Source organism: Schistocerca gregaria, chromosome 5 (genome assembly GCF_023897955.1).
Source record: "Schistocerca gregaria isolate iqSchGreg1 chromosome 5, iqSchGreg1.2, whole genome shotgun sequence".
Classification (NCBI taxonomy): domain Eukaryota; kingdom Metazoa; phylum Arthropoda; class Insecta; order Orthoptera; family Acrididae; genus Schistocerca; species Schistocerca gregaria.
The window spans coordinates 306,132,112-306,157,282 of record NC_064924.1 but is presented as its reverse complement, the minus strand read 5'-3'; the positions used below and the strand labels follow the sequence as shown (position 1 = coordinate 306,157,282).

At 44.1% G+C, this 25,171-nt stretch overlaps 1 protein-coding gene and 1 pseudogene across 6 annotated transcripts in view; both read left to right on the top strand.

Annotated features, from left to right (window-relative positions):
- The window catches only part of LOC126271869 (neuronal acetylcholine receptor subunit alpha-7), a 1,066,999-nt gene that overhangs the window by 676,905 nt on the left and 364,923 nt on the right, over positions 1 to 25,171 (top strand). The gene's annotated exons all lie outside the window — the stretch shown is intronic.
- Positions 13,512 to 13,629, top strand: LOC126274557 (5S ribosomal RNA; annotated as a pseudogene).

Below are 25,171 nucleotides of genomic sequence, written 5' to 3'. Positions count from 1 at the left end.
TGTTGTTGTTATTGTTATTGTGTTCTTCAGTATGGAGACCGATTTGATAGGGCTACTCCATGACAGTAGTGAAGCTCATCTATTATTTCTGTTTTCTTCTCCTAATTCTTTTAGAACTACCTGATTTAATTCTATGGCAATTCGTGATCCTCATTTCAGATTTGTTTATGTTCATCTTATCTTTTCAAGCCACTATCTTTTCTGTTAATCTGGCTTCGCAGTTCTTCTGGCATCTCCGACAGCATGCCAGATGTCATCAGTAATTTTTTTTTTCTCCCTGAACTTTAATTCCTTTTTCTAATTTATCGTTACTTTCCTTCTATGCACAGACTGAGCGACGTGGGGGATAAACTATAATCCATTCTATCTTCGCTATCAACTGCTACGCCCTTTCATGTCTTTTAAGACTTATAACTGCAGGTCGATATCTGAACCAGCTGTAGATAAAATTTCGCCCTCTGTCTTTTTTGGATGATACCTTCAGAATTTCAAAGCGTACATGGTCAAAGGCTTTTTCTAAACCTATAAACGTCGAAAACGTGCGTTGTGCCTTTCTCAAACCTATCGTTTAAAGTTTAGCGTCAGTATTACTTCGCGTATACCTATACTTCATCAGATTCTATCCTGTATGGAATGGAAGTACTCAGCGACTGTGTTTATTAAAACTGAGGAATGTACAGCATACTTGTGAACTGAAAAACCGACATGACTAGTTTCGTAAGAGCTGTTTGTACAGGCAAGCAATGATAATGATGTGACTTCTATCTTACAGAACTGATGGTACCTACACATTGGTTGAAATCTATTTGCAATAAACAGATCGCTGTACGTTCCTCAATTTTTATTTCCTTTATTTCTCCGGAACCTAAATTGATCTTCCTTGAGACCGGCTTCTAATAAACTATCCTTCTGCACATAATTAATGTCAGAACATTCCTTCCTTAGTATTGGGACTAGGTGGGAACAAATGTAGCAAGTACGATATCGCCGCCCTTTCCACCAGCAAGTGCCAGAGGGTTGAACGTACGATCCTATATTTATGTCATAATAGCAAGGAAACAACTTGATTGTGGACATAGGTGTTTGTTGAAATTGATGATTTGTTTGTCCCATCTACACGATTTTAATGTGTACACTTATGAACCAATATTTTATGACTACCAGCTTAACAGCGTGTTCGGAACGAAATACAGCAGCGAGTCTGCATGACACGAATTCGGCAAGTGCTTGATAGGTTTTTGCATGTATGTGGCACGTACAGGTCACGCAATTCCCGTCCATTACTGACCAGTGGTAAGCGGGCGCGGAGATGACAACCGATAGCGTCCCAGATGTGTTTCGTAAGGTTCAGATCGGACGAATGTAGTGGACAAACGTCAACGTTGGTTGACTATCTGTCACACGGACAGTCTTCTTGTCTTCTTGTTAGAAGATGCCGCCAACATCGGCAAAGAGATAAGACATGAAGGGAGGCAGGTCGTTCCCTGTGTTATTCTCAGGGTCCGCGTGCTGCCTCAGATTATTACTTGGGACGCCATGCCGTGGTACTGCCCTTACTGGTCTACGTCCATGGCACAGTGCGTGTTTCAAGCAGCCATTCGCCGGGATGGCGGCGTATCCGGGCACGACCATTGACTTGCTGAACAAGGAACATGATTCACCCGACCACCTGACACGTTACCATTGACATACGGTCACGATAACCTACAGATGATGATGATGAAGTTTGGTTTGTGGGGCGCTCAACAGCGCGGTCATAAGCGATTGTACCACGTCCCAATTTTTACAAAATCCATTTTTTTACGCAGTCCACTCTAGCCACTGTCACAAATGATGTTGATGATCAAATGATGACAATACAAACACTCAGTCCGCGGGCTGAGAAAATCCGCAACCCGGCCGGGGAGTTGAATCCGGGACCCCGTAATGTAGGCACTACAATCGTAACCGACGATGCTGTTGGGCCAACATGGGATCACCTAGCATTCCTCTACTGCGGAGCCCCGCATTCAATAAAGTGCACTGAAAGCTGTGCTCTAAAACACTTTCACCTGCATCACCACCGCATTCTGTAGTCATAAGCGTCGCGGATCACCCGTTACCCTGTTCTGCAGAGGAGACAAGCTACCAATCTCTGTGATGCGTGCACTTCCAATGGCTTGCAGCCTACTTTTAATTTAATCATTCTCAAACTACTTTCCACAGATGTTCACGACAGTTTCACGGCAACAGCCGACCAACGTCGCCTTTTCCAAGATGCTCCCTCCAAAGCGCCAGGTCATAATAATATACCCATGTTGTTATTGTGGTCTTCAGTCCTGAGACTAGTTTGATGCAGCTCTCCATGCTACTCTATCCTGTGCAAGCTTCTTCATCTCCCAGTAGTTGCTGCAAGCTACATCCTTCTGAATCTGCTTAGTGTATTCATCTCTTGGTCTCCCTCTACGATTTTACCCTCCACTCTGCCCTGCAATACTAAACTGGTGATCCCTTGATGCCTCAGAACATGTCCTACCAACCGGTCCCTCCTTCTTGTCAAGTTGTGCCACAAACTCCTCCCCAATTCTGTTCAATACCTCATTAGTTATGTGATCTACCCATCTAATCTTCAGCATTCTTCTGTAGCACCACATTTCGAATGATTCTATTCTCTTCTCGTCCATACTATTTATCGACCATGTTTCATTTCCATACATGGCTACACTCCATACAAATACTTTCAGAAAAGACTTCCTGACACTTAAATCTATACTCGTTGTTGACAAATTTATCTTCTTCAGGAACGCTTTCCTTGCCATTGCCAGTGTACATTTTATATCCTCTCTACTTCGATCATCATCAGTTATTTTGCTCCCCAAATAGTAAAACTGGTCTATTACTTAAAGTGTCTCATTTACTAATCTAATTCCCTCAGCATCACCCAGCTTGATTCGATTACTTTCCATTATCCTCGTTTTGCTTTTTGTGATGTTCATCTTATACCTTCCTTTCAAGACACTGTCCATTCCGTTCAACTGCTCTTCCAAGTCCTTTGCTGTCCCTGACAGAATTACAATGTCATCAGCGAACCTCAAAGTTTTTATTTCTTCTCCATGGATTTACCTACTCCGAATTTTTCTTTTGTTTCCTTTACTGCTTCCTCAATACACAGATTGATTAAGATCGGGGATAGGCTACAACCCTGTCTCACTCCCTTCCCAACCACTGTTTCCCTTTCGTGCCCCTCCACTCTTAAAACTGCGATCTGCTTTCTGTAAAAATTGTAAATAGCCTTTTCGCTCCCTGTATTTTACCCCTGCCACCTTCAGATGTTGAAAGACAGTATTCCAGTCAATATTGTCAAAACGTTCTCTAAGTCTACAAATGCTAGAAACGTAGGTTTGCCTTTCATTAACATATTTTCTAAGAAAAGTCGTAGGGTCAGTATTGCCTCACGGAAACCAAACTGATCTTCCCCGAGGTCGGCTTCTACGATTTTTTCCATTCCTCTGTAAAGAAATCGCGTTTGCATTTTGCATCTACCCATATAACAATTGTTTATCTCGGCGGATTTACGAGTTTGCGTCACGTATCGTCTCTAATATGATTCCCTTTTCTTCTCTGCCACGATTACATATTTACCTTGAAGCGTTATGTTGCCACAACTCCACAAGGAGGTATTCAGTCTTGTTTTGGGCAGTCATCATAATACTTCCGCTTCTCAGTGTATATTGGGAATTTAGAAATAGCTTATAGAGGGTGAATATTAATAAAATTGACAGGGCAGGATTCCTGACTGGACATAGAGGAGAAAAGGTCCTATGAAACGTGTTGGGCAATGCTTCGTTGCTACGATATATGACGCTGACTAATGACAGTTTCTTTGACCACATGCCGTGTGTTCCTTGTGTGTTGCAGGTGATAGGGATTGTACTATGGCTTACACCATGTTGGCAGGGCACTTCCCTGTAGCTTTCGTCTCAATATCCTGTAGAAACTGGTTCCTAAATCTCGTTTAAGCACGGTACACCACCTCCCTGTACGTTCGTCTGTCTGAAAGGACTTATGACCATACAAACGCCTGTCTGTGAGGGTCTTTGTTATGGTACAGCCGTGCTGCCTTACGACCGTTTTATCTGCTTTGCCGTACTCAAACGACATCTCGGCTTGTTCCCGACCTGAATACCGGACCGTTCTGCTCCTTACAGTATGCTGCGTCAATCACACAGCCTACGACACACAAGGAACACACATCACGTGGTCAGAAGAGCTGTCATTCGTCAGCGCCATCTACAGCGGCAACGATGCATTTCCGGAGGCATGTTCACAGAACCTTTCTTCCTCCATTTCCAGTCAGGACTCTCTCCCTGCAGTTTGTCGGTATTATTAAAGTTCGTCCTGTATAAAGGATGTTGAACGAGGTTTATTTTGTAAAAGGACTGATTATCTACTCTAAGGCGCTTCAGTCTGGAACCGCGCGACCGCTACGGTCGCACGTTCGACTCCTGCTTCGAGCATGGATGTGTGTGACGTCCTCAGGTTAGTTAGGTTTAAGTAGTTCTAACCTATAGGGGATTGATGACCTAAGATGTTAAGTTACATAGTGCTCAGAGCCATTTGAACCATTTGAATCTACTCCAACAACAACAGTAAATGTAAACTCAAAAGTTAAGAACTTCTACAAAAATCGGCTAATTCCTAATATACTCATGCCAGTCTGATACTGCACACTGCAGTCCTGATACGTAACAGCTTGTTTCAGCCCTCAGCTGTCAACTTCGTCGCTGGCTCCGTATGAGCCTCCGAGTCCGACTGTCGTGGTCTCTGCGAAGTGTCGCTGGTTCCAAGGGATATGGGCCTACTGTTCGCACATCGGCAGTCATGAGGTTTTTAAATGTGTTGTTTCGGTACGGTTCCACAATACGGACCTGATTAAATGACGTCGCGCATTCGTGTATTACGAAAGGAACTAAATGCAGTGATGCCACGGAACGCACTTAAAATATAATTTTGATATCGCCTCTATTACACAGAGCTGCCACTGCAACTTTTTAATTAGTAAATGCAGTTTCATTATGAATATAGACTGCCATATGCATTACTGGCATACCACCTGTTAGATTCCGCTGACAGCTGTCATGTTCACTCGATGTCAGTTCTGCGCATGAGAATCGTGTGTGTGTGTGTGTGTGTGTGTGTGTGTGTGTGTGTGTGTGTATGTGTGGGTGAGTGGGTGGGTGGGTGGGTGGGTGGGTGTGTGAGTGGATGTGCACGCGTGGGATGTAGGATGGGGCGCAGGAATGGTATAGATAGGGAAAAAAATAATCGAATAAAAACATGCAGGAGAGAATATACATTACAGAATCCGAGAATCAAGCTGAAAACTTTGTGACATTAAAACGAACTCAGTGATTGTGAAACACTGAAACTCACGGAGGTTATGCAGACATATGTCTATTAAATGGTAAATAATAGAGGCAACGCCATTAGCATTCTAAAGAAATGGCATTCTATTTATTTTCCCCACAAGTGCTACAGATGCAGGAAGAAATTTATTTACGTCGAGGAAAAAAGTATCGCAGATATCACCCATTATGTGAAAATCAGCTGTTAATTCCTAGAATAAAATCTTGTGCAGTATAATATATATTGAGTATTCACCTGCAAAGTCGAAAGATGGCGAAACATAGTTACTCATGAAGTCTGAACATAAGTGGCATGTAGGGCCGTGCAAGTATCCCCTTGACATCGAGGTTTCGTCAAATCATTTTGAAACACTTCGCAAGCTATGAGGTAGGGCACCGTCTTTCTTAAGATGCAGGTAGCTCGTGGGGTGGGGGAACAGACGGATTTTTTTCCAGCGATGGATGACTTGTAGTGGATTTTCTTTATCGAAGTCCACATCTTGACTGTTCAGGAATCGTTCCTCTTCGAAAATAGCGTTCTCACTCTGTAAATGCCAGCCACGCAATGGTTTGTTCATCCGAGGAAAGACGAAGATGTCACTTGGTGTCACGTCATTTGCATACGTGGCAAATTTTTAAAACTCAAAGAAATACAGTATGTGTCCTTTGCAGAAAGAGCTAGGACGTTGTCCTGGAAATTAAACGCATCTGTGAAAGGCTTCCTACCACCCTTCGTCTTGACAGCCTTTGTAACACCTTCAGGGGGGTTCGGTAGTATGTTTTTGTGATAGTTTGTCCCTTGTGAACATAATCCGATATAACCACACCATGACAATTCCTAAAAAAACACACTGTATCATGTTTCTGGGTGACGACTGAGTGAATCTCCCTTTTCCACTACTTTGTTTGTTGTCAAGGGGCACAGTGACGCGCCCGGCACTAGTCAACAGTCTGTGGGAGGCTAAAGAAGTCTTTTGGATTAGCGGGGCACAATTGAAAAATTTTACCCTTGCTGCCTATGGTCAGCGGACTTCGGAACGGGTATAAGCTGTCATGGAACACAGTGGGCGGCGACTTTTGAAAGCAGTGCGTGTATTAGTATCCTACCAGTCAGCTACTAGAGTTGCCTTCCAATCACCTACCGGACTAGCATACGCAGTAGTCTACCGTACAGGCATCCCCCTTCATAGCAACCATAGAATATCCAAGCCCTTTCTCATTCCACGCCATGACATCTAGTCGCTCTGATTGCAGCTCTTGGCAACTTCACACCACACTGAATTCTCATAGCCAAAGTGCAGTACAGTTCCCTAATTACAGTCACTTGTGTGTTTTCATGGTCCTAACCTGTGAAATAAATTTCATTGTAATCACGTGCTTCCTTCTTGGAATTTCAATTTTCACGAGCAATAGTGTATGTAGGCCCTATATACACTCCTGGAAATTGAAATAAGAACACCGTGAATTCATTGTCCCAGGAAGGGGAATCTTTATTGACACATTCCTGGAGTCAGATACATCACATGATCACACTGACAGAGCCACAGGCACATAGACACAGGCAACAGAGCATGCACAATGACGGCACTAGTACAGTGTATATCCACCTTTCGCAGCAATGCAGGCTGCTATTCTCCCATGGAGACGATCGTAGAGATGCTGGATGTAGTCCTGTGGAACGGCTTGCCATGCCATTTCCACCTGGAGCCTCAGTTGGACCAGCGTTCGTGCTGGACGTGCAGACCGCGTGAGACGACGCTTCATCCAGTCCCAAACATGCTCAATGGGAGACAGATCCGGAGATCTTGCTGGACAGGGTAGTTGACTTACACCTTCTAGAGCACGTTGGATGGCACGGGATACATGCGGACGTGCATTGTCCTGTTGGAACAGCAAGTTCCCTTGCCGGTCTAGGAATGGTAGAACGTTGGGTTCGATGACGGTTTGGATGTACCGTGCACTATTCAGTGTCCCGTCGACTATCACCAGAGGTGTACGGCCAGTGTAGGAGATCGCTCCCCACACCATGATGCCGGGTGTTGGCCCTGTGTGCCTCGGTCGTATGCAGTCCTGATTGTGGCGCTCACCTACACGGCACAAACACGCATACGACCATCATTGGCACCAAGGCAGAAGTGACTCTCATCGCTGAAGACGACACGTCTCCATTCGTCCCTCCATTCACGCCTGTCGGGACACCACTGGAGGCGGGCTGCACGATGTTGGGGCGTGAGCGGAAGACGGCCTAACGGTGTGCGGGACCGTAGCCCAGCTTCATGGAGACGGTTGCGAATGGTCCTCGCCGATACCCCAGGAGCAACAGTGTCCCTAAATTGCTGGGAAGTGGCGGTGCGGTCCCTTACGGCACTGCGTAGGATCCTACGGTCTTGGCGAGAAATCCGTGCGTCGCTGCGGTCCGGTCCCAGGTCGACGGGCACGTGCACCTTCCGCCGACCACTGGCGACAACATCGATGTACTGTGGAGACCGCACGCCCCACGTGTTGAGCAATTCGGCGGTACGTCCACCCGGCCTCCCGCATGCCCACTATACGCACTCGCTCAAAGTCCGTCAACTGCACATACGGTTCACGTCCACGCTGTCGCGGCATGCTACCATTGTTAAAGACTGCGATGGAGCTCCGTATGCCACGGCAAACTGGCTGAAACTGACGGTGGCGGTGCACAAATGCTGCGCAGCTAGCGCCATTCGAGGGCCAACACCGCGGTTCCTGGTGTGTCCGCTGTGCCGTGCGTGTGATCATTGCTTGTACAGCCCTCTCGCAGTGTCCGGAGCAAGTATGGTGGGTCTGACACACCGGTGTCAATGTGTTCTTTTTTCCATTTCCAGGAGTGTATTTCAGGCTAGTGTGATGCTTTTCATAAAATAAAGGCGAAACGGGTATTTCTTGATAACATATGTTTTATTTAGTTGTACATAGTTGTGCCCAACATGTAAAATTTCAACAGAAGTAGAGAACTATATTTTGGTTTGAACCTGTAAACTTAGGGGCAGCTTCGCTGCACTTCTGTGCACCGTATGCACTGTGTTGAAAGTATTTCTAGAGATCCAAGAAATTCTTCTCGATACTTAGTCCAGGCTTTCAGAGTGCGTAATGGAAAATCAGAAACGCCAGATACCAATTGACTGTGAAGGCATTTACAGGTGTAAAAATCGTCTTCTTCTCCCTTCATCGGTTAGGACTAGGTGATTTCATCTGTTCCAGTCAACATGGTTATCACCGTTTACATAATTTTAGCCTCTGTCTTGTCCCTCTAGCTTTTCAATCAAGAATTTGTTTTGGAAGCATGTATTCTGTCTACATGTTCCTATCATCTGCTACTCTTTGGACCTATTTTATTGAGCAACGAATAAATTTGATTTCTTATGTCTGAATTTGAAGCGCTCTCCTCTGAAGCGCCGATAACCATTACTGAGAAACGCCATTTCCGCATCCTGGATTCTGGTCAAGTCGTTTCGCAATTGAATCCAGGTTTCACGTTCATAGAGCGTAGTAAGTAGTGCCATAATTTTGTAAAATCATCTCTGTCTCATTCTTTGTTTTGTTTTAGCTTATCTCTAATTGATCCACAGATTAAGTTAAATTTTAGGATCTTGTTATCAATTTCATTGTCGAAACTGTCGTCCTACTAAACAGCCGAGATTCTGAAAGTAGGCTATATTTTCCAGTATTACATTATTTTTTTATAATTTTAGATATTTTTAATGTTTCTCCTTTGAATGCAATAACTTTCCTTTTAGTAGTAGGCGTTAGTGGAAAAAAGGCTGGTGACTCGAGAAACTTAGCTTACTTTTTTCTTACATCATATCCTGATAATCACTGATGGAGGTAGAATCCATATTACTAGGTTTCAGGAAAGCGTTTGCCACAGTGCCCAGTACATACTGTTAAAGATGGTATGAACATATGGAGTAGCTTCCCAAATATGTGAGTGGCTCTTCTTAAGTAACAGAACCCAGTACGATGTCCTCGAAGGCGACTGTTCGTCAGACACAAGAGTATCGTCAGTAGTGCCCCAGGGAAGTGTGACAGGATCGCTATTTTTCTCTATATAGGGTGTTCAGATATTTCCGTTACAAACTTCTAGGACTTGTAGGGGCTGAGTGAGTACATAATATTTTGAATAGGATGTCACCTCTGGAAATGTACAGTTTCCGTTCTATGACGGCTACGGTTCAGATGTGTAATGCGTGCACGTCTGCCGCGGGAAAGAGTTGCTTGCCCTGGAATGTAATAGGGTAGGCAGCGTGACATGTACTACGTCAGACGGTCACCTTACGTCACTTGCCATATAAGTTGCTACGAAATTCCTGTAGGGACTGAGGAAGATCTGATGGCACGAATTCTGGTCGCTGCACTAGAAAGTGAAGAGACGCAAGTTGGCCTGCCGGAGTGGCCGAGCAGTTCTAGACGCTACAGTCTGGAACCGCGCGACCACTACGGTCGCAAGTTCGAATCCTGTCTCGGGCATGAATGTGTGTGATATCCTTAGGTTAGTTATGTTTACGTACTTCTAAGTTCTAGGGGACTGATGACCTCAGAAGTTAAGTCCCATAGTGTTCAGAGCCATTTGAACCATTTGAAGAACCAAGTTGGGGTGGAAAGTAGGCACAAAAAGCGCTTCGTGGGCGCCACATCGAGACGCTGTTGCAACGGATTAGTACTGTTCTTTTCTGTTTTGGAACAACGTAAACACGCCTAATTCAGTTCCTCAAACAAAAGTGGATGAGTTAAGCATCTGCATTGAAACCGTCGTAGAACGGGAACGGCACGTTTCCGGACATGGTTTCGTATTCAAAATATTATGCACTCATTCCTATCTAAAAATCCTGGATGCTTGTAAAGGAAATTTCCGAAGACTATATATATATATCACGGGTGGCCATCGATCTGCGGCTATTTGGCTGAAGACGCTGTGGTGTACTGGAAGTTACCGCTGTTGACAGAATATAAAAAGCTACTAGATGACTTACGCAAGATTTCTAGTTGGTGTGATGAACGTAACAAGCACTTAAGTAAAATAGGAGAGAGAAGAATGGATGATTTCGGTTTAAGGAAGAATTAGTTAAAGGTAGCTCACCTATGAAGGAAACCGCGTTATAGTACACTAGTGACACACATTCTGAAGAGCCGTTCCTGTGTTGGTTATCCCCAAAAGGTCGCGCTAACGGAAGATATGTAAATAGTTTATACCCTTGTCCTTAGATTTGTTACTGTTAGGTTCGGGCAACACGCGAGTACTTCGGAGATACTTCGTGAAGTCAAATGGGATTCACTGGAAGGAAGGCGACGATCTTTTCGCGAAAAACTATTGAGAAAGCTTAGAGAACCGGCATTTGAAACTGCCTCCAGGACGATTCTACTGCCGCCAAAGTACAATTCGCATACTGACCACGAAGATATGAGACATTAGGGCTCGTGCGAATGCATATATACAATCTCTCTATTTACGAGTTTAGCAGAAAGGGAAATGGCTGCCAGTGGCACAAGGTACCCTACGCCACGCACCATCGGTGGCGTCTCGAGTACGAATGTAGACGTAGATATTGATGTTATATTTACCAACAAAGTAAGGTGATAAACAGCTCTTTTCAGGTGACAGAAATCATGGAACAGCAATATGCACATACACACATGGTGGTTGCTTCGCGTACACAAGGTATAAAAGTGCTGGCGGAGTTGTTATTTGTAATAAGGTTTCCGACTTGATTGTGGCCACACGACAGGAATTAGCATACTTTGAACGCGAAATGGTAATTGGAGCTAGACGCATCGGAAATTATACACTCCTGGAAATTGAAATAAGAACACCGTGAATTCATTGTCCCAGGAAGGGGAAACTTTATTGACACATTCCTGGGGTCAGATACATTACATGATCACACTGACAGAACCACAGGCACATAGACACAGGCAACAGAGCATGCAAAATGTCGGCACTAGTACAGTGTATATCCACCTTTCGCAGCAATGCAGGCTGCTATTCTCCCATGGAGACGATCGTACAGATGCTGGATGTAGTCCTGTGAAACGGCTTGCCATGCCATTTCTACCTGGCGCCTCAGTTGGGCCAGCGTTCGTGCTGGACGTGCAGACCGCGTGAGACGACGCTTCATCCAATCCCAAACATGCTCAATGGGGGACAGATCCGGAGAACTTGCTGGCCACCTTCTAGAGCACGTTGGGTGGCACGGGATACATGCGGACGAGCATTGTCCTGTTGGAACAGCAAGTTCCCTTGCCGGTCTAGGAATGGTAGAACGATGGGTTCGATGACGGTTTGGATGTACCGTGCACTATTCAGTGTCCCCTCGAGGATCACCACAGGTGTACGGCCAGTGTAGGAGATCGCTCCCCACACCATGATGCCGGGTGTTGGCCCTGTGTGCCTCGGTCGTATGCAGTCCTGATTGTGGCGCTCACCTGCACCCGTGGCTCTTCCCTTCATTCGATCCCTGCGAAACCTTACATTTCAGCAGGATAATGCACGACCGCACGTTTTAGGTCCTGAACGGGCCTTTCTGGATACAGAAAATGTTCTACTGCTGCCCTGGCCAGCACATTCTCCAGATCTCTCATCAATTGAAAACGTTTGGTCAATGGTGGCCGAGTATCTGGCTCTTCACAATACGTCAGTCACCACTCTTGATGAACTGTGGTATCGTGTTGAAGCTGCATGGGCAGCTGTTCCTGTACACGCCATCCAAGCTCTTTTTCCCTCAATGCCCAGGCGTATCAAGGCCTTATTACGGCCAGAGGTGGTTGTTCTGGGTACTGATTTTTCAGAATCCATGCACCCAAATTGCGTGAAAATGTAATCACATGTCAGTTCTAGTGTAATACATTTGTCCAATGAATACCCGTTTATCATGTGCATTTCTTCTTGGTGTAGCAATTTTAATGACCAGTAGTGTATAAGGAGAAAATTTATAACTTACAATACAAACTGTGTCTATGTAATACGCCTTTATCTGGTTGTAGCCTTTTAAAATGGACAAATTAATACGAGAAATAGAGTACTTCGACGTCAGTTTCCCCCTTTAGGACTGACTACTCCTAATGCCCGTGTGGTATGATCGTTGATTACGCAAATATTTTTGAGTAGACTTTCAAATTAGAGTCAACAGGAGAATATACGAAATTTTTTGTAGTTCCCAACCATTTATCACGTTTCACGAAAAGAGCGAACAATGGATGGGCTAAGTTTTTTTTTATTTGCCTAATTAATGTTTTGATTCTATGTATCTTGAAACTGAGAGAGTCAAAGTTTCTCAATCTTTGTCCAGTTTCTACGTTTATTATAGGAAATAAAAGGAATTTGACCGATAATCGGTTATTTGGATGTAACGCCGAGGTTAAACTGTGTCGAAAAAGAAACGATATAACCGAAAGCCGGTTGTTTTAGCGCTAACCTCTATCCCTACCTGTCAGCCGTTGAGCAGTGTACGAGCGGGCGGCGTGAGGTCGCCTACGAGTAGCTGGGCCGGAGGCCGGCGACCACGGATTAAAGCGGCCCATTACGGCCCCAGGGGCTCAGCCGCAGCCGCGATGGCCGCCAGACCACCACACCCGCAATATCCGCCGCCCCGGCCGCACCGTCAAGCGCCTTCCTGAACTGCCGTCGATACACGAGCGATTCACCGCCCACCCGCAGCTGTTGCGCTTCGTGCATTCACGTGAAGAAGCGGCGCTGCTTTCGCCCTTCCGCAGTTACGTGAGCGAAGGATATAAGGGAGTCTGCATAACCTACACTTTGATCCCAAAATCTCCCGCATATTATTTCTGAAGTTTCCAAAGCCGACCAATATACCAGAGCTGTTCCGTAAGAATGGTTCAAATGGCTCTGAGCACTATGGGACTCAACTGCTGTGGTCATCAGTCCCCTAGAACGTAGAACTACTTAAACCTAACTAACATAAGGACATCACAAACATCCATGCCCGAGGTAGGATTCGAACCTGCGACCGTAGCAGTCGCACGGTTCCGGACTGCGCGCCTAGAACCGCGAGACCATCGCGGCCGGCTTGTTCCGTAAGAGCCAGTATTACTAACGAAGAGGCACGTTCCACGAAAACAAGAGATTACCAAAAACCATTTGGAATTACTGCCAACGTCCTTGCCGCAGTGGTAACACCAGTTCCCGTCAGATCACCGAAGTTAAGCGCTGTCGGGCTGTGCTAGCACTTGGATGGGTGACCATCCGGACTGCCGGGCGCTGTTGGCAAGCGGGGTGCACTCAGCCCTTGTCAAGCAAACTGAGGAGCTACGTGATTGAGAAGCAGCGGCTCCGGTCTCGGCCGGGAGAGCGGTGTGCTGACAACATGCCCCTCCATATGCGCATACAGTGACGCCTATGGGTTGAGGATGACACGGCGGCCGGTCGGTACCGTTGGGCCTTCATGGCCTGTTTGGGAGTTTTCCATTTTGAATTACTACAATAAATTGCTTATTGTAAGAATGCTGTGTCTCTCGGCGATAGCAATGAACAAAATGGTCTTACTGCTGCATCAAACGGTTAGAACCAAGTGCACTTGCGTTAAGTGGAATGTCTGTTGATGGGCTGCTGGTATAAGTCCGTCGATAAACTGAAGAGCGAGCGAGTGAGCGCCTACTCTGCCTAACCAGCTACGTCACAAGGCGCTACTACAGGCTGTTAAGTATCTGTACAATGTTATGCATATTGGGTGATTACTCTGTTGTCAGCTGTCAAAAAGGTTACATGTGTTTTGGTACCACCAACGTTTATTTGTGTTGTGCAAAGCAGATTACAGAATCTGTATTAAATTCTGTTGTAAGAAAGGAATAAAGTGTAACAGATTTTTAGAAATGTTAAATATTGCTTTTGGTGCGTCTGTTATGAGTAAACCAAGGGCATACAAGATAAACATTTCAAAGGGGGCGTTAAGGGACAGCGGTTCCACGAGCATAGATGAGATTAAAAATGCACAGTTAAGAGATCTATAAACTATCCCAAGGAAATAGTTCCTAAAGGGTTTCGGGGATTGGAAAAAGCACTAGCATAATTGTATAGTATGTAATGGGGAATATTTTGAAGAGGATAACAATGCTGCCGGCCGGGATGGCCGAGCGGTTCTAGGCGCTACAGTCTGGAACCGTGCGACCACTACGGTCACAGGTTCGAATCCTGCCTCGGGAATGGGTGTGTGTGATGTCCTTAGCTTAGTTAGGTTTAAGTAGTTCCAAGTTCTAGGGGACTAATGACCTCAGAAGTTAAGTCCCATAGTGCACAGACCCATTTGAACCATTTGATAACATTGCCATAGATTAACAAATAAAGCTCTACCCAAAAAATAGAAACTGACATGTGGACGCACCTCGTATGTCAAGCTTTTTATATAGAAGTCCAAAATCGGTGTATATGTTTCGAAGGAAATTTCGGCTGTGTTTACGCAATATGCCTTAGAATCAAGTGAATAGTAACAGAGATAGAGATTTAGTGATAGAATATATTCAAATGCTAGTGTTCCATAGGCATCAAAGGCAGCTCATGGCAGCGTGGAACCCAGCGCTCGCTAGACCGAAGCCGGCGCATCGAACATGGAGTCAACCAGAACCCAAACATGGCGACACCGTGAACACCAGTGACCACAGCCGACAGCTAGTCTGTAGAAGGACGTACCAGCAGCCTATCAGCAGTCTTCCCACTTGACAAGGTGTATTCGATAGAAATTTTTACCACTTGACGCGGCTCGAAGCCCCAGTACATGTTACTCAAGTTCTATATTGGTCACACAAGCACGACTATGGCAGCTAAACAGGCTGAGCAGGGTTGTAGCTGTAAAGCACACAACTTTATTTTAGCTAAATATGGGCTAAAGGAAGGTGATTGACGCAAAGTCAGCACAGAAATGCTATCGAAGGACGACAAAGGAAAAAACTTAACCCACTGAGAGCACTCAAGGTAAATAAGCATCTAGCCCAAAACTCCCACCTAATTTTAAATGATCAGTTACAGCTGAGCACATCTCCAGGCTTAAACTTCACATGACCCTCACCAGCCATACCTTCCCAGGCTTTAATAACAACGACCTCCACAAAGTTGTGGCACAATAGAGTTTTCATTGTGTAAATAGTTTACTGCGTCAATAACTTTTGTTTTCCGATTGTGCATTTGGATGGTTCACGTCATCATCTTCACGTGGAAACTTGTGTTATTACTTACCTGGTGTTAGTGTATGGCATAGATGCTTTTCACAGCAGCACGCCAAGCGCAAAGCAGGGTACATCTCTTCTTTTGTTGGTGTTAAGTTTGCTTTTTAGAAAAGGCACTGTTGAAGTTGAAAAACATCATTTTGAAATAGTAAAATGTACTTAAAAGGGAACCAGAATCGAAAAGATGTTGCATATTGCTACTTGATGCATGTGCCATTCACTATACAGGTACATTATGATTACATTGTCACTTCACTCAACGATGTGATGGATGTTATCGATATGCTATGTTTACACTGAGTACAAAAATAATTGAAAGGTGCATTTACTGAAGCTTGGTTGTCAAGCTTAATGTACATTACAATTTAGTTACATACACTTTGTGATCAAAAGTATCCGGACACCCCCAACAACATACTTTTTTCATACTAGATGCATTGTGTTGCCACCTACTGCCAGGTATTCCATATCAGCGATCTCAATAGTCCTCAAGATATCGTGAGAGAGCAGAATGGGACGCACCGCAGAACTCACGGACTTCGAACGTGTTCAGGTGATTGGATGTCAATCGTGTCAGAAGTCAGTACGCGAGATTTTCACACTCCCAAACTTCCCGAAGTCAACTGTTTCCGATGTGATAGTGAAGTGGAAATGTGGAAGGACATGTACAGCACAAAAGCGTACAGGCCGAACTCGTCTGTTGACTGACAGAGACCGCTTACATTTGAAAAGGGTCATAATGTGTAATAGGCAGATCTCTATCCAGACCATCACACAGGAATTCCAAACTCCATCAGGATCCACTGCTAGTACTATGATAGTTACGAGGGAGGTGAGAAAACTTGGATTTCATGGTCGAGTGTCTGCTCATCAGCGACACATCACTCTGGTAAATGCCAAACGACGCCTTGCTTGGTGTAAGGAGAGTAAACGTTAACCGATTGAACAGTGGAAAAACGTTGTGTGAAGTGACGAATCACGGTACACAATGTGTCGATCCGATGGCAGGGTGTGGGTATGGCGAATGCCCGGTGAACTTTATCTGCCAGCCTGTGTAGTGCCAACAGTAAAATTTGGTGGCGTGGTGCTGTGGTGTGGTCGGGTTTTTCATTGAGGGGGCTTTCAACCGTTGTTGTTTTGCTTGGCACTATCACAGCACAGGCCTACATTGATGTTTTAAGCACATTCTTGCTTCCCACTGTTGAAGAGCAATTCGAGGATGGCGATTACATCTTTCAACACGATCGGGCACATGTTTATAATGGACGGCCTGTGGCGGAGTGGCTACACGACAACAATACAATAATACCCATGTAATGGACTGGCCTGCACAGAGTCCTGACCTGAATGATATAGAACACCTTTGGGATGTTTTGGAACGTCTACTTCGTGCCAGGCTTCACCGACCGACAGCGACACGTCTCCTCAATGCACCACTCCGTGTAGAAAGGGCTCCCATTCCCTAAGAAAATTCCCCGCACCTGATTGAAGGCATGCCTGCGAGAGTGGCTCTAAACACTATGGGACTTAACATCTGAGGTCATCAGTCCCCTAGACTTAGAACTACTTAAACCTAACTAACCTAAGGACATCACACACGTCCATGCCAGCGGCAGGATTCGAACCTGCGACCGTACCAGGAGCGCCGTTCCGGGCTGAAGCGCCTAGAAGCGCTTGGTCACATCGACCGGCTGAAAGAGTGGAAGCTGTCATCAAGGCTAAGGGTGGGCCAATACCATACTGAATTCCGGCATTACCGATTGAGGTCGCCACGAACTTGTGAGTCATTTTGAGCCAAATGTCGGGATACTTTTGATCACATAACGTGTATAATTTATCTTGTGTTATTAACTTATGGATGGACTGCTTCAGAATATAAACATGAGCATAAACAGAGGAGTGAGTCAACCGCGGGAAGCGCAAAAATTTAATGAGATGTTCTGAATTTAAATGCATCGCTAATTACAAATAAATTATGAATTTAAATAACATAAAAAGCTAAAACTAAAAATCTGATACTGCAAGTGTCAGAGTTAGGTTGTTTACATTGATGCATTAACAAAATTTTACTTATATATTTCTTAAGCTCTTTCATTGTTACAAGGATGGATTGAAGCAGTTCATACATATACACTGCAGGTGAATTAAAAAGATTAACACACTTCTTACAAATATACCCCATGGGGAACTTATTGGCTTATGTAGATGAGATCAAATAAACTGCTGCCCAATGAAATATATTGTAAATAAAACTAAGGCATTTAGTAATTTGTTAATGATATTGCAAAAATTGTGTTCTTCACTTCTTTTGTCCTTTGTTCATTGTTTGTAGTATTTAAAGGATTATTTGCATACTAAAAATGAATGTTCGGTTTCTGATATATGAAAGGCTAATGCAGATTTGTGTAGTGTGTTGTATCAGGAAACATTTATGTAATTTTTGTATCTGGTGTGGAAGTTACAGTGTTTTTAACCTATGCGCTGAGCGGGCCATTTAGTGCATATGATTTTTGTGTATCAGAGAACTACAATTAATTGTGGCTGCTGAACTAGTAGGAGGCATATTTTATCGTTCGTTTGGAATTCAATTCCTATTCTAGGTTTTTTGAGGATATTGGTGATTCTTTGGGAGTTGTTACCGAGGAATGAGATATATGTTGTTTGTGTATTGTCCTTGCTATTGGTGGTTACTTTGCGGATTTTATTTCTTATTTTTACAGCTGAACTGTCTATTCTTATTGGTTTACACTCATCATTAACAGCAGCTAATTTTTATTACACTCCTGGAAATTGAAATAAGAACACCGTGAATTCATTGTCCCAGGAAGGGGAAACTTTATTGACACATTCCTGGGGTCAGATACATCACATGATCACACTGACAGAACCACAGGCACATAGACACAGGCAACAGAGCATGCAAAATGTCGGCACTAGTACAGTGTATATCCACCTTTCGCAGCAATGCAGGCTGCTATTCTCCCATGGAGACGATCGTAGAGATGCTGGATGTAGTCCTGTGGAACGGCTTGCCATGCCATTTCCACCTGGCGCCTCAGTTGGACCAGCGTTCGTGCTGGACGTGCAGACCGCGTGAGACGACGCTTCATCCAGTCCCAAACATGCTCAATGGGGGACAGATCCGGAGTTCTTGCTGGCCAGGGTAGTTGACTTACACCTTCTAGAGCAAGTTGGGTGGCACGGGATGCATGCGGACGTGCATTGTCCTGTTGGAACAGCAAGTTCCCTTGCCGGTCTAGGAATGGTAGAACGATGGGTTCGATGACGGTTTGGATGTACCGTGCACTATTCAGTGTCCCCTCGACGATCACCAGAGGTGTACGGCTAGTGTAGGAGATCGCTCCCCACACCATGATGCCGGGTGTTGGCCCTGTGTGCCTCGGTCGTATGCAGTCCTGATTGTGGCGCTCACCTGCACGGCGCCAAACACGCATACGACCATCTTTGGCTCCAAGGCAGAAGCGACTCCCATCGCTGAAGACGACACGTCTCCATTCGTCCCTCCATTCACGCCTGTCGCGACACCACTGGAGGCGGGCTGCACGATGTTGGGGCGTGAGCGAAAGACGGCCTAACGGTGTGCGTGACCGTAGCCCAGCTTCATGGAGACGGTTGCGAATGGTCATCGCCGATACCCCAGGAGCAACAGTGTCCCTAATTTGCTGGGAAGTGGCGGTGCGGTCCCCTACGGCACTGCGTAGGATCCTACGGTCTTGGCGTGCATCCGTGCGTCGCTGCGGTCCGGTCCCAGGTCGACGGGCACGTGCACCTTCCGCCGACCACTGGCGACAACATCGATGTACTGTGGAGACCTCGCGCCCCACGTGTTGAGCAATTCGGTGGTACGTCCACCCGGCCTCCCGTATGCCCACTATACGCCCTCGCTCGAAGTCCGTCAGCTGCACATACGGTTCACGTCCACGCTGTCGCGGCATGCTACCAGTGTTAAAGACTGCGATGGAGCTCCGTATGCCACGGCAAACTGGCTGACACTGACGGCGGCGGTGCACAAATGCTGCGCAGCTAGCGCCATTCGACGGCCAACACCGCGGTTCCTGGTGTGTCCGCTGTGCCGTGCGTGTGATCATTGCTTGTACAGCCCTCTCGCAGTGTCCGGAGCAAGTATGGTGGGTCTGACACACCGGTGTCAATGTGTTCTTTTTTCCATTTCCAGGAGTGTATTTCCATGTCATTTTGGTGGTTCTCCTCACTCAGAGGGACTTTTAGCGCTCTGTGAATCATTGAGTGGAATGATGCTGGTTGTGTACTTTGGGGTGCCTGGAGAAAGCGTTTCTATTTACGTTAGTAGTGGTTGGCCTCCTGTATATTTGGAAGACATATTTTTGATCTTGTCTGCAGAAGATTAGATCAAGGAAGTCAATGCTATTATTTATCTCTTGTTCACCGTTCAATTTAAACTTCCTGTGTATTTTGTTGAATGTTTGGAAGATTACGTGGGCATCATCTTTGTTTCCCCCTTCAATGAATAGAGATAGTCACCTCCCTAAAAAATGAACTTTCTGAACGATTATTATCCTTTTTTTGTGAAGAGATTGAGCTGTACGTGATGAATATTTCAGCTATAGTTCCGGACTCTGGCTTCCATAGCTAGCCCATTTGTTTGTTTGTAACTTTTCCATTGAAATAGGGGTAATTATATTTCAGTACCAGTTCCTAGACATCATTGACTTCCGTTATTTCTGCAGGAGAATGCTTCTTGAGTCTTATTAAGTTCTGTTTAATAATAGCTTTAGAATTATGAATTTGGATATTTAAAGAGATTACCTACTTATATCTAGAGGGATCATTTGGTTTTTGTAGTATCGTGTGTCTTTCAGATAGTTCACAGAGCAGCACAATTTTTTATTGAGTAATTACTTTCAAACACAAGGTAATCGTGCAGGATTTTTTCCTCTTTGTTTCAGCATTTGTAGAATTTTATACCCAGGATGATTTATTGAGTTTATGTGGGCGCAGTCTTTTTTTTTTTTTTTTGAGCTTTTGATTGAGGGCTTAGGTGTGTTCCTATTAAATTCATGCATATACAGTAGTGTTTCCCTTTTTCAGTAAGAAGGAAGTAAGTATCATGAAGAGGTGGAGTCTTTGTCTATCTGATTCACATAATTTCTTCAAAAAAGTCAAGGTTTTTCCGGATGTATGCATTTTCACATATAATTACTGTTGAGTTTCCTTTGTTTGCTATAGTAGGAATTTCTTTACGGTCTTTTAGTTACGCATTTAATATGTGAAGTACTCTGTCCTCATTAATAGTGGTAACATTTCAGTTCGGCTTGTGGTTTCTATCTCAAGCAGGCATTTAAAATTTTTCGGATGCAGCTATTTTATTGTTGTTATCTAACTTACCAGCATCATTTTCAGTAGCTATTATCTCTTAAATATTGCTATTGTTGTGTTTCCTCAATGTAACATTTCAGACCTTTAAGTTCTTCAAAATGGTTCAGATGGCTCTGAGCACTATGGGACTCAACTGCTGTGGTCATTAGTCCCCTAGAACTTAGAACTACTTAAACCTAACTAACCTAAGGACATCACACACATCCATGCCCGAGGCAGGATTCGAACCTGCGACCGTAGCAGTCGCACGGTTCCGGACTGCGCGCCGAGTTTAAGTTCTTCTTCAGATAATTCAGTTCTGGTGGTGTTTACAGCTTTACTGTTAATTTTACGCTGGTTCCCTTAGCCATCATTTCTATGGTTTGATGACAACTGCACTTTTTGTGGAAATTCCAGCATGCCAGAATAATCGTAGGTCGGCAGCTTCGGTAAATGAATATAACAATAAACCGGTCAAAGTTCCAAACTGCATCAGGACCCACTGCAAGTAGTATGACGGTAGGCGGGAGGTGAGAAAACTTGGATTTCTGATCGAGCGTCTGTTCATAAGCCACACATCACGCCAGTAAATGCCAAACGACGCCTTGCTTGGTGTGAGGAGAGTAAACACTGGACGATTGAACAGTGGAAAAACGTTGAGTGGGGTGACTAATCACGGTACACAATGTGCCGATGCGATGGCAGGGTGTGGGTATGGCGAATGCCCGGTGAACGTCATCTGCCAGCGTGTGTAGTGCCAACAGTAAAATTCGAAGGCGGTGATGTTATCATGTGGTCCTGTTTTTCTTGAAGGGGTTTGTAGCCCTTATTGTTTTGCGTGGCACTAGCACAACACCTTCTTGCTTCCCACTGTCGAAGAGCAATTCAAGGATGGCGATTGCAACTTGTTTGCACCTGTTCATAATGCACTGCCTGTGGCGGAGTGGTTACACGACAGTAACATCCCTGTAATGGAAGATGCAAAGTTAGTTCTTTTTGCTGATGATACAAATATAGTAATAACATCCAAAAACCAAGAACTAAGTGATGTAATTGTAAATGATGTTTTTCACAAAATTATTAAGTGGTTCTCAGCAAACGGACTCTCTTTAAATTTTGATAAAAAACAGTATCTACAGTTCCATACAGTAAATGGCACAACTCCAGTAATAAATATAGACTTTGAACAGAAGTCTGTAGCTAAGGTAGAATTTTCAAAATTTTTAGGTGTGTCCATTGATGAGAGGCTAAACTGGAAGCAACACATTGATGGTCTGCTGAATCGTCTGAGTTCGACTATGTATGCTATTAGGGTTATTGCAAATTTTGGTGATAAGAATCTCAGTAAATTAGCTTACTATGCTTACTTTCATTCACTGCTTTCGTATGGTATCATATTCTGGGGTAATTCATCGTTGAGTAGAAAAGTATTCATTGCTCAAAAACGTGTAATCAGAATAATTGCTGGAGCCCACCCACTGTCATCTTGCAGACATCTATTTAAGGATCTAGGAGTCCTCACAGTAACCTCACAGTATATATATATTCACTTATGAAATTTGTTGTTAATAATCCAGCCCAGTTCAAAAGTAATAGCAGTGTGCATAGCTATAACACTAGGAGAAAGGATGATCTTCACTATGCAGGGTTAAATCTGACTTTGGCACAGAAAGGGGTGAATTATGCTGCCACAAAAGTCTTTGGTCACCTACCAAACAGCATCAAAAGCCTGACAGATAGTCAACCAACACTTAAAAATAAATTAAAAGAATTTCTAGATGACAACTCCTTCTACTCATTGCCTGAATTTTTAGATATAAATTAAGGGAGGGAAAAAAACTAACTTAAGCATTAGTGTCATGCAATATTTTGTGTAATGTAATATCTTGTACAGACATCTTTCATTAACCTGACACGTTCCACATCATTACGAAGTGTCGTATTCATGATCTATGTAACAAGTATTAATCTAATCTAATCTAATCTAATCTAATCTAATCTGGAGTCTGATGCAGTTTGAAGCTTTCGCTGGTTTTCCATTGCACTGCACTTTTTGAGTTTGGATGGCTTTACTTGTGTCTCTTTAGGGCATTGAGGTACTCTCTGCGATCACTGTTATTGATATTGTGACGCATATATTTGATGGTAAAACTTAGTATTTCATTCACTTGTACTAGACGATTATGGTATAGTTGTCTATTAATAAAGTCCTTCTTTCCCTGGAATATCTTTATTTCTGTATCCAGCCACATTTTCTCGAATTTTGTTGGAATTGTGTTAATAGCTCGCGGGTTTTTCTGGATTTTCACTTTAATGTACACTGTGAAAATTCCGTCTCTCTTGTGTCTTTTGTTAAAATGAGTACTAGCCATGGTTTACAAAAGTTTAACGTACGTTGTGTAGTAATTCCTATTGCCTCCCCTCGCACACAATCCATCCGTATTTTAATAACACAATATATAAAAGGCCAGAATGGCGCTACAGTTGAAAATCATGATAGTGAAATCACGTTGATGTCTGGCCCACCGAATTCACTTGATCTCAACCGTTACGGATTACGTCTGGGAAGCAATAGGGTGCCAGCTATGCGCGCTGAAACGTCTGGCCGGTAATTTACGGATATTCTGTAACCTGTGCGTTGACATGTGGTGCAACATACCTCCAAAAAACCTACTAATGGCTTTTCGAATCCATGTCACCGTCAATCGCGTCTGTACTGCATTCCAAAGGAGGAGCAATATGCTATAATCTGGTTGTTGAGTGTTTTGGCTCATCGTTTATCTGCATGTTTCGCCATGAGCCAGTACCATATTTATTTTATCAAATTCCTACAGAATGGTGGCAGCTTAAGTTAGCAACGATGTCTACCTTTGTCTCTTGCCGCTGAAACCGCTGTGGACCTGAACATTACTGTGGACCATCCGCATTACATCATGCCTGATCTCTCCCTCAAATGGATAAATGTCCCTTTTACAAGGCCTCAGAGCACAGAGACAAAGGTCATGTGTGTGCGTGCAAGTTATGCTTGTGTAAATGTGCGTGTGTTAATGTGCCTGTGTCTTCTGCTTTCGAAGAAGGCCTTATCGCCGAAAGTTCGAATGTGTAGCAGTCTTCTTGTTGCGCTCGTCTGCAACCCAAAGTCTCCTCTGTATGGTAAGTAACATTCTACCACTTTCAAAATGCTGCTATTACTCCACCCTGGATTTTCCGTTGTTTGTCTTAAAAAATAGATTTCTTATTGTACCGCCCTCGTAAGCAGTTGCTTCGTTTATGACGTTTAGTCTTCGTGGAACCACACTTCGACACACGATTTACTAGCATTATAAAGTAGATTATCCACAGCCTTACTTGCCATTGGTATTTTCGTGAAATGGATTTAGCACACTGTAGATGTTCTTCAAATAGTCGTGCAACAGTCCTTGTTGGTGAATTAGATTTACAGTTTCAAATAGTACCGATTCAAAATTTTAAGTGCGAGACACTTTCCCTCGCTTCAGCTCTTTTCATACACATGTACGTAGATCTAATCGTCCAAACCTAAAACAAAAGCAGAGCCAAACCAGCACAAGAGTTCCACTGAATTTGAACGTCACGATCTTGCCATAAGTATCTTACGCCAACATCATTCGTTACTACCAGTCCTGGACATATCTATCGTAGATGCGTATACATACTGTGAACAGTTCTCGCCCACGATCTTAAAAAACATCGCCAGCCAGAGTGATATCATAGATTTTTTTGCTTCCTCCACTGTCAATGTATTCGTAGCACCGACAGAAGGTTGCGATATTACCGGGTTAACTATAGTATTATATGTAGTATTATAGTATTAACCTGTAGTGTTAGAAAGTAAAGTTGCAGATTGTAAATTGTAATAGTTAAAAATAGGAACTACTAATTTATTTAGGTAGTAGGTTAATTTGTATAATAATAATGATTGGTAGTAAGACAGAAATAAACACGTCTCCTGTGGTTTGCAAATGTAGCACCGTCTGCCACGGAGAAAAGCACCTGTATTACATGATTTAACTGTGTAACAAAACTCTCGCTCTGCTACTTGGACCACTGAAGTCGGTTTTTTGCATTCATCAAATTTGCAGGTCATAGCATGAATGTTTTGTTTATGTGTTTTCTGCATCTCTGTTTCTCATTCAGACTGAATTCTCTAGACGCACGTTAAGTCCAGAAACACCGGCGCTGGCGTTCAGTGAACCGCACATCCCCTCAGCGCTTTCTGC